The sequence below is a fragment of the Otolemur garnettii genome, unplaced genomic scaffold (genome assembly GCF_000181295.1).
Source record: "Otolemur garnettii isolate 467f Iridium unplaced genomic scaffold, OtoGar3 scaffold00016, whole genome shotgun sequence".
Lineage (NCBI taxonomy): Eukaryota > Metazoa > Chordata > Mammalia > Primates > Galagidae > Otolemur > Otolemur garnettii.
This window is the reverse complement of record NW_003852411.1, coordinates 18,874,698-18,885,019: the sequence shown is the minus strand read 5'-3', so window position 1 is coordinate 18,885,019 and position 10,322 is coordinate 18,874,698. Positions and strand designations below refer to the sequence as shown.

Genomic DNA, 10,322 nt, shown 5'->3' with positions numbered 1-10,322 from the left:
CTCAAGCAGCTAAGGCACCAGCCACATACACCTAAGGTGGTGGGTTTGAATCCTGTCTGGGCCTGCCAAACAACAATGACAACTACAACCAAATGTAGCTGGGCATTGTGGTGGGTGCCTCTAGTCCCATCTACTTGGGAGGCTGAGGCAAGAGAATCGCTTAAGCCTAGGAGTTGGAGGTTGCTGTGAGCTGTGATGCCATGGCACTCTACCAAGGGCAACACCTTGAGGCTCTGTCTCCAAAAAAAAAAAGAAAGAAAAAGAAAAATCCACATCTAGGTAATGTAAGCTAAAATACCCAGCTAGTGTAATAATTATGTACTTTTTTCCTAGACTATAAAGTGAACATACTTGAATAGAAATATTGATTCTGCATATAAAACAGCTTTTGTGCTTTTCATACATAATTACTTTAAACCAAAAAGACAGAACATAGAAATGGTGTCTGCTTATAAAGTTCTAATGAAACAATTTCCAGGAAATACCTAATTTAGATAGTTACTCCTGACTATAATACTAGGTAATACACATTACATTGTATGTATACATCTTGTTTGACTAATCAGTAAAGTTATAAAATTATATTAGTATTAAATGAAAAAATTAAGGTTTTTATAACATCTTTGAAAATAGGTAGTGTTAGTAGATAAAATATGTAATTTTTATTTTATAGTGAAGGAAGAAGATAACAGTGAAAAATAATTTGAATTTTAATAGTGTCAGTTTTTAAAAATCAGGGCAAAATGCTTTCTTGAATAATAGAAATCCTTTATATTTGTTTTTGTTAGTACTCCCACTCTCTTGAGTTCTAAAATGCTTGTTTCATACACTGTAATATGTGAACTGTAATAAGGTAAAAGCAAGCACAAGCACACTGAATAAATATAGAAACCACTTATCTATTTTCATATTAAAAAACTTGTCAGGGCTCAGTTAGGCTTCATGTACTAGATACTTTAAAATTATTGTGATTTTCATCTTTCATAAAATTATTATAGCTGTGGTTTGACTCAGCTTTTATTACTGTGTGGACTGTTTTTGCAACATACTGTAATGAAGATTATATGAGCAATATTCAAAACTTCAGTCTCCCGAGCAGCGTTTAATATTTTGTTATGAGATTATTTTCCCTCTCTCCCTCCCTCTGCATCATTCTGTCCCTTCTTTTGATAGTTTAGTTTTTATGACTATCAAGGGATTCTTTATTTTGAGCCAAAAGATTATTCAGAGTTGCATAATAGTGAATAAAGGAGCTGTATAGAAAGTGGGTTGTCATTCTTCCAGTGGTAATAAATTATTATGATGTAAATTATACCTCCTGGAGACCTGAGAAAAAGTTAGCTCCCTCACCCCTCCCATGCCCAGTTCTAGTACCCTAGTTCTCCCTCTATTTTATAAATATAAAAGATATGAAAATTCTGATATTATACATATAAAATTAGGGTAGCTTTAAAAAAAATTTCAGATTAATATGAGGGTTTAAATGAGGTTATAGTGTTTATATTTCTTAGGTAAAGTCCAAGATGTAGTTGAACCCTTCACCTAGGTGTGCCATGTACCCCTACATTGTGCCTGTTAGGTTAGAGCACACTGGGCGGTGCCTTTGCCTCAAGGTTAGAGCACACTAATCCCCCTCCATCCTTCTGTCTCTCCCCACACCTGAATTTAATTGTGTTTTTCTCTTGGGTGGGTATGTAGTTCATCTACTGGTTTCATATTAGTATTGAGTACACTGGATACTTGCTTTTCCATTCTTGTGATACTTTTCTAAAGAGTATGTTCTTCAACTCCATCCAGGTTAATACAAAAGGTGTAACATCTCCACCTGACTTTTTTATGGTCAAATAGTATTCCTTGGTATACATATACTACAGTTTATTAATTCATTCACAGTTAATGGGCACTTGAGTTGATTCCACATCTTGATTGTGAATTTGAGCAGTGATAAACATTCTAATGCAAATGTTCATATGGTAAAATGATTTTTTTTTCATCTGGAGAACACTTAGAGAACTAAAAATAGACCTGCCATTTGACCCTGCAATTCCTTTATTAGGTATATTCCCAGATGACCAAAAATCGCATTACAACAAAGGTATTTGTATCAGAATGTTTATTGCAGCCCAATTCATAATTGCCAGGTCATGGAAGAAGCCCAAGTGTCCATTGATCCACGAATGGATCAACAAACTGTGGTATATGTACACCATGGAATACTATGTAGCCATTAAGAAGGATGGAGATCCTTCATGTTCACATGGATGGAGCTGGAGAATGTTCTTCTGAGCAAAGTATCACAAGAATGGAGGAAAAAGTATCCAGTGTATACACCCCTATTATGAAACTAATTTATACCTTTTATATGAAAGCTATAACCAAATAGCCTAAGAATATGGGGAGGGGAGACGGAGAAGGGAGGGGGAAATGAGTGGAGGGAGGGGGATTGGAGGGATCACTTCTGAGGTTTATCTTACAGGGGTACAAGTGAATCTTTCTAAGAGTAGAATGTGAACGCTTTAAAACAATAACTGAGAAAATGACATGAAGGCTGTGTTGACCAGTTTGATGGAAGTATTTCAGATTGCATGTGAAAACCCCACACTGTACCCCAGAAGTGCATTAATGTACATAGTTACCATTCAATAAAAAAAAAAAAAAAACTAAACAAAAAAATGATTTTTTTTCTTCTGGCTAGATATCAAGTAATGAGATTATGGGATCAAATAGAAGGTCTACTTTTAGTTCTTTGATAATTATCCATACATACTTCTTTCCAAAGAGGCTGTATTAGTTTGTAATCCCACCAGCAGTGTAAAAGTGTTTCCTTCTCTCCAAAACCACTCCAGCATCTGCAGCTTCAGGACTTTGTGATGTGGGCTGTTCTCATTGGGGTTAGTTGATATCTCAAGGTGATTTTGATTTGCATTTCTCTGATGATTAGGGATGATGAGGATTTTTTAATGTGTTTGTTAGCCATTCAACTGCCTTCTTCAGAGATGGTTCTGTTCATGTTTTTTACAGTGAAAAATGGGATTGTTTGCTATTTTTTTGTTGATTAACTTGAGTTCTCTGTAGATCTGGTTATGAGCCCTTAAGGCAGTGGTTCTCAACCTTCCTAATGCCGCAACCCTTTAATACAGTTCCTTATGTTGTGGTGACCCCCAACCATAAAATTATTTTCGTTGCTACTTCATAACTGTAATTTTTGCTTCTGTTATGAATTGTAATGTAAATATCTGATATTAGGCAACCCCTGTGAAAGGGTCAGTCAACCCCCAAAGGGGTCACAACCCATAGATTGAGAACCGCTTGCTCCCTTAAGGGGTTTTGGCATGAGGATTGAAGAGTCTTGACACAGGATCTGTGCTGGGGAACTGAGGAGTCAGGGAGGAGTCCTCTTGAGCAAACCTCAGGTCTGTGTTTATTATCATAAAACAGGAAGAATTAGGTAAAATCTGCTTATCTGACATCGGCACTGATAGGGAGGACATGGAGAAGATCAGATAGAATGTCTCCACCTTTGTTTTTGCAAAACTGCAGACCTTGAGCATGATCTTTGCCTCCAGTGTCAAGAGAGCTAGGGAATCTAGAGAATCTTTACCAGAACTATTAGGCTTGGTATTACCACACCTCACATAAACATTCTTTCTTGAAGGTCAGTTTTCTGCCCTCCTGTCTATACACAACTCACATGCCATTCTTGTGACTCTAGGTCTCTCAACCAGAAAATGAGCTTATGCTCAAGGTCACGGCATAGTTTTCCCTATAGAGTCCTTTGTCAGATTCGTGACATGCAAATATCTTTTACATTCTGAAAGCTGTGTGTTTGCTTTAATTATTGTGTTTTTAGTTGTGCAGAAGCTTTTTAGCTTAATTAGGTCCCATTTATTTTTGTTGTTGCGATTGCCAATGAAGTCTTCATAAAATCTTTCCCCAGGCCAATAGCATCAAGGGTTTTTTCCATGCTTTCTTCTAGGATTTTTATGATTTCATGTGTTAGATTTAAATCTTTTATCTTTCATGAGTCAATTTTTGTAAGTGATGAGAGGTGCGGGTCCAGTTTCATTCTTTTACATGTTGTTATCCAGTTATTCTGGCACTGTTTATCAAGTAGGTACTTTTCTCCAGTGTATGCTTCTGTTTGATTTATCAAAGATCAAATGGTGATATGAGGCTGGTTTCATCTCTAGATTTTCTATTTTGTTTCATAGCTCTAGGTTTCTATTTTTGTGTTGATACCATGCTGTTTTGATTACTGTGGACTTAAGGTATAAGTAACACTTCTGGCATTGTTTTTATTACTAAGAATTATGTTGTCTCTATGGATTTTTTTCTGGTTCCACACAAAAAGAACTTTCTTGGGTTTTTTTTGAGTTCTCAAAGTATGCTGTTGGTATTTTAATGGGATTGCATTACATCTGTGGCTTGCTTTGGGTAGTATAGACATTTTAACAATGTTGATTTTTCCGGCTTGGCACCTGTAGCTTAGTGGTTACAGGACAGCCACATACACCAAGGCTGGCAGGTTCAAACCCAGCCCAGGCCAGCTAAACATCAATGACAACTGCAACAAAAAATAGCTAAGTGTTGTGGCGGGTGCATGTAGTCCCAGATACTTGGGAGGCTGAGGCAAGAGAATTGCTTAAGCCCAAGAGTTTGAGGTTGCTGTGAGCTGTGATGCCATGGGCACTTTACCAAGGGTGACATAGTGAGACTCTGTCTCAAAAAAAAAATGTCAATTTTTTGTAGCCCAAAGCATGGTATATTCTTCCATTTACTAATGCCTTCTGCTTTTTCTTTTCTCAAGGTTTTGTAATTCTCTCTGTAGAGATCCTTCACCTCTTTTGTTGTATATATTCACAGGTTTTCATTTTCTTTGAAGCTACTGTGAGAGATATTGTGTCCTTGATTTGCTTCTTGGCTTGATTATTATTGGTGTATAGGAAGACTTCTGACTTGCAGACATTGATTTTATATCCTGAGATGTTAACTGTATTTCTTGATCACTTCTAGGAATCTTGTGGTTGAGTCTCTGGGATTTTCTTCATCTTCTTCTTATTTTTTTGGAACACTTTACTAATTTGCATGTCATCCTTGCGCAGGGACCATGCTAATCTCTATATCGTTCCCATTTTAGTATACGTGCTGCCAAAGTGAGCTCATCTTTGGGATTTTCTAAGTATAGGATCATATCATGATGAGAATGAGAGTTGACCTTCTCTATCCCCATTTGGATACCCTTAATATCCTTCTCTTGCCTAATTGCTTTGGCTAGAACTTGAAGCACAGTGTTGAATAGTAGTGGTGACAGTGGACATCTCTATCTGGTTCCAGTTCTACGTGAAAATGCTTTCAGTTTTACTCCATTCAGTAAGATATTGGCTATGGGTTTGTTGTAGATAGCTTCTATAATTTTAAAAAATATCCTATCTATGCATATTTTCTTAAGTGTTCTTGTCAGATAGGGATGCTGAATTTGGCCACATGCTTTGAGAGGACCATATGGTTTTTGTTTTTGCTTCTATTTATGTGTGAATTACATTTATGGGTTTGTGTATGTTAAATCAACCTTGTATCCCTAGGATAAAGTCTACTTGAGTGGATGTATAATTTTCTTTAATGTGTAGGTATATTCTGTTTTCTCGGATTTTATTGAGGATTTTTGCGTCAATATTCTTTAGGGAAATTGGTTGGTAGTTCTCCTTTTTTGTTGGGGCCTTTCTTGGTTTTGGTATCAGGGTGATTTTACTTCATAAAATGTGGTGGGGAGAGTTCCTTCCTTCTCAATGTTTTGGAATAGGTTCTGCAGTATAGGTACAATCTCTTCTTTGAAGGTTAGATAAAATTCTGATGTACAAAGCCATCTGGTCCAGGGGTTTTTTTTGTTAGGAGCTTTTTTATTGTTGCAATTCAGGGCTTGATATTGGTCTTTTCAAGACATCTATTTCTTCTTGGTTAGAAATAGAAAGGTTGTGTGATTCCAGGTTTTGGTTCATTTCCTCTACATTTTCAAATTTCTGGGCATAGGAGTTTTTTGGTAGTAATCAGGGATGGTCTTTTATATCTCTGTGAAATCTATTGTTATTTCCTCTTTTTCATTTTGGAGTGAGGTTATTAGAGATCTTATTTTTCTATTTCTAGTTAATCTGGCCAAAGGTTTATCTATGTTGCTTATCTTTTTGAAGAACCAACTTTTTGTTTCATTAATTTTCAAAAGATTATTTTGTTTTCACTTTCTTTTGTTTCTGATCTAATTTTGTTTATTTATTTTTTTCTGCTAGATTTGGAATTGGATTTCTCTTCCTTTTCTAGTTCTTTGAGATGATTTATTAGGTTGTTGATATGTACCCTTTCTGTTTTTTGCATGTGGGCATCTAATGTGATGCATTTTCTTTTTAGAACTGTTTTTCCCAGAGGATTTGATAGCTTTTGGCTTTATTATTGTTATATTCAAGGAATCTAATGATTTTCTTCTTTGTCTTTTCCTTAACCCAGTTGTGTTCAGCATAAGGTTGTTTAGTTTCCATGACTTTGTGTAGGGATGAAGGTTTTTGTTGGAACTGGGTTCTACCTTTATTCCTTTACGGTCTGAAAAGATACTAGGTATAATTTCCATTTTTTAAATTTTGTTGAGGTTTGATTTGTGTACTAGGATATGATCAATTTTGGAGTATGACCCATAAGCTGATGAGAAGAACATATTATAGGGTAATTTTTATTATTAAATGGCTGTTTTTGTATTTTTAAAATTGTTAATGTTGATGACTTTGAGTGTAAATACCATGAGGATTTTCTTAGTAATAAAACATTAAAAATGCTACATGAGCCAGGTGTAGTGGCTCATGCCTATAATCCTAGCACTTGGGGAAGCAGAGGAGGGTGAATCTCCTGAGCTTAGGAGTTTGATGCCAGCCTAAGCAAGAGCAAGAATCTGTCTGTACTAAAAAATAGAAAAATAAGCCAGGCATTGTGGTGGGTACCTGTAGTTCTGGCTACTTGGGAGGCAGAGGCAAGAGGATTGCTTAAACCCAAGAGTTTTAGGTTGTCAGTTATGATACTATGGTATTCTACCCAGGGCAACAGAGTGAGACTCTGTCTCAAAAAAATAAAAAAAGTTACATGGGATCACTTGATAGGAATTAAAAAGATTAAATTAGATTTAGTTGTAATAATCAACTCTATTAAATGTGAGACTGATTAAATGAAACTTAAATATGAAGAAAATGGCTTGTAACTTTACTGCTATAATCTGTATTAAGGAAAAGGTTGAAAGCAGTGGAAAATTGACTAGGTTACATATGAAGATATACCTATCTTGAGCAGAAATACTATAATTAAAATGAAAAAAAATTGAAATCTAGAGAAGTTAAATGAATTGTTAAAATTCATATGAGTAGTGATTATGAGAGCTAAGACTACATCTCTTTGACCTTAAACAGACTATGCTGCTGTGAGGTCAGGCAAGCTTTTCCTGCAGCTGCAGGGACCAGGTTGGTTTGTGAGTAATCTGAGGGATATTAGGTTAGACTAGACACAGTTGGTAAAAGGAAAAGGTAGGTCAACATCTAGTGCAATTAACTGTTGCCTTTGAAAATCTGGACCCAGGTCATTATTACTTTAGAGGATTTAAGGGAGAATAGATTAATTTCATTTCTGAGTGATTTTTACTTAGACACCTAGAACTATTTCTTTCATTCTGAGTATATTGGACTTAATGAATGAACTCAAGAACTAATCTGGTGTCCGTATAAAGTGGTGGAGTAAACCAGACTTGTAGGGGCAACACCAAACTAGATGGGATGCCCTGTCCTAAATTATTTTTTCTTGCCTATTTTCTTATTCTCAAATACTACGTATAGCAGGAATTTTATCTATGGGCAGTGGGGATATACATCTTTTTTATATTGTGCATCCATTAACAAATTACCATAGCTATAGTTCTTTTTATTTTTATTTTTTGGAGACAGAGTCTCTGTTGCCCTTATCTAGAGTACACTGGCATCATTGTAGTTCACTGTAACCTCAAACTCCTGGGTTCAAGTGAGTCTTCTGCCTCAGCCTTCTGAGTACCAGGGACTACAGGCATGTACCATCAGACCTAGCTAATTTTTCTATTTGTTGTAGAAATAGGGGTCTCGTTATTGTTCAGCCTGGTCTCAAACTCCTGAGCTCAAGTAATCCTCCTGCCTTGGCCTTCCAGAATTCTAGGAAAACAATCATTAGCCACCATCCCTGGCCTATTGTTAATATACTTTTTAAACTTTTACTGCAGAGTTAAAAGTGATGTATGCACTACCATAACAATATTAGAGATTTTTAGGATGGGTATGGTAGTTCTTACCACACCTTCCAGAGGCTAAGGCAGGAAGATTGCTTGAGGCTAGGCGTTTGAGACCAACCTGGACAACACAGTGAGGGCTAATTTCTATGAAAAATATAAAAACCAGCTTGTATACTTACAGTCTCAGTTGCTTAGAGGCTAATGTAGGAAGATTGCTACTTTAGGAAGAGTTGAAGGCTATGGTGAACTATGATCACACTATTGCACTCTAGGTGAGTGAGACCTTGGCTCTAAAAATGAAACAAACGTTAAAAAAAGATAGATTCTGATTTTGACTATATATTTATTAGTGAGTTTTATGCATGCATATATTTTTACATTGTTCGTTTATGCCCTTTGAAGGAGTCCCATTACCATTTCCTATAAGTCAGGCTTAGTGTTATTTATTAACTCCTTTGGCTTTTGTTGGGGGAAAGTCTTTATTTCTTCCTCATTTCTGAAGATAGATTTCTCAAGTGTAGTATTCTTGATTAGCAAGGTTTTCAATTCCATATATTGAATACATGATTCAACTTTCTCCCGCCTGCAAAGTATCTGCTTGAGAAATCCATTTATAATCTAATGTGAGGCTTCCTTATATATGACAAGGTGCCTTTCTCTTGATATTTTCATAACTCTGTTTTTATTTTTGACTTTGATGATTTAATTATTCTATGTCTTGGTAGACCTTTTCAGGTTCAACATATTTGGGAATTTTGGGGTTCTTGAATCTGGATATCCATTTCCCTCTCCGAATTTGGGAAGTCTTCAGCCATTATTTCTTTAAAGAGATTTTTCTGTCTCTTTATCTGTTTCATTTCCTTCTGATATTTTTGTAATACATGTATTGTTTTCCTTGATGATTAATTTTAAATGACTTATCTTTGAGTTCATTAGTTTTTTCTTCCACTTGACTAAGTCTGCTATTGCAACCTCTATTAAATTCTTTAATTGTCATTGTATTCTTGAACTCCTGGATTTGTTAAATGGTGTTATTGCTTTATTTGAGTTATTTTATTGATGTATTGTTTTCCTAATTACCTCTCATTGTCCATTTGTGGTTTCTTGTGTTTATTTAGCTTTAACAGGACTATTCTGAATTCTTTGTTGGTCATTTTGCATATCTCTATTCTTTTAGGGTCAGTTATTGCAGCTTTATTAGTTAGTTGGGTATGATAGGAGAAGAAACATAATTTATATTTATTTAATGGTGAAATTTTGCTTATTTCATAGTAAGACAAACTTTCTTTAGATCCAGAGAATATTCTTTTAGAACTGTAGTGTTACTCTTATAATTTTTGTTCAGCATTTTGAGATCTGAGTGTTCTCTGTAAAGATGTTTTATACTTTGTACCAGTGCCAAAATGTAGTAAAAATTGATGAGAGCAAAGATATTTTAGATATGAAGGAGTAGACACATGTGGAGATAAGAACTTGGAAAATATAACACTTTTGTGAACTTAGTGAACTTTTATTTCATAATTAGGCCTCTATGAGAATAAATGTGTCAGGGAAAATAAGAGTACTTAACTAAATGAAGTTATAAAAACAGTTCAATTCTTTTTTTTTTTTAAACATTCAATTCTTAAGGGGTCAGCTGAGTCAGCAGAGTGAAAACATGTAGGAGTTGGTTCTTGATTATTTGGAAATAGATAATAAACTACAAAGAAGAGTTTGAGGCAATTATAGAAACAATCTTATGAAGAAAGAATACTTAAATGTATCTCAAATAATGTTTAAATATAATCTTAAATAATGTTATTTATATGAGATTAATTTTGGAAATCTGTAACATTTTGAGACTAGCATAGCATATTTTAATGCTTATTATCGATATTTCTTGAGATAGAGAACATATGTTGTCGAATTAGGAATTTGTAATAATTTCTATTGGCACATCTCATTATTGTGATGAACAAATTTTCTGAAAAAATTATTGCTTATTATAGAGATTTTTAAAACTCTAGTAAAAATTATTTATTTATTCCTTTATTCATGTATT

The 10,322-nt window shown here is 34.9% G+C and overlaps 1 protein-coding gene and 1 non-coding gene across 6 annotated transcripts in view; one reads left to right on the top strand and one right to left on the bottom strand.

Moving 5' to 3' along the window:
* The window catches only part of RABGAP1L (RAB GTPase activating protein 1 like), a 665,252-nt gene that overhangs the window by 132,836 nt on the left and 522,094 nt on the right, over window positions 1-10,322 (top strand). The gene's annotated exons all lie outside the window — the stretch shown is intronic.
* On the bottom strand, window positions 5,058-5,161 carry LOC111723873. Its single transcript, XR_002772320.1, has one exon. It is a non-coding gene; the product is annotated as a U6 spliceosomal RNA (small nuclear RNA).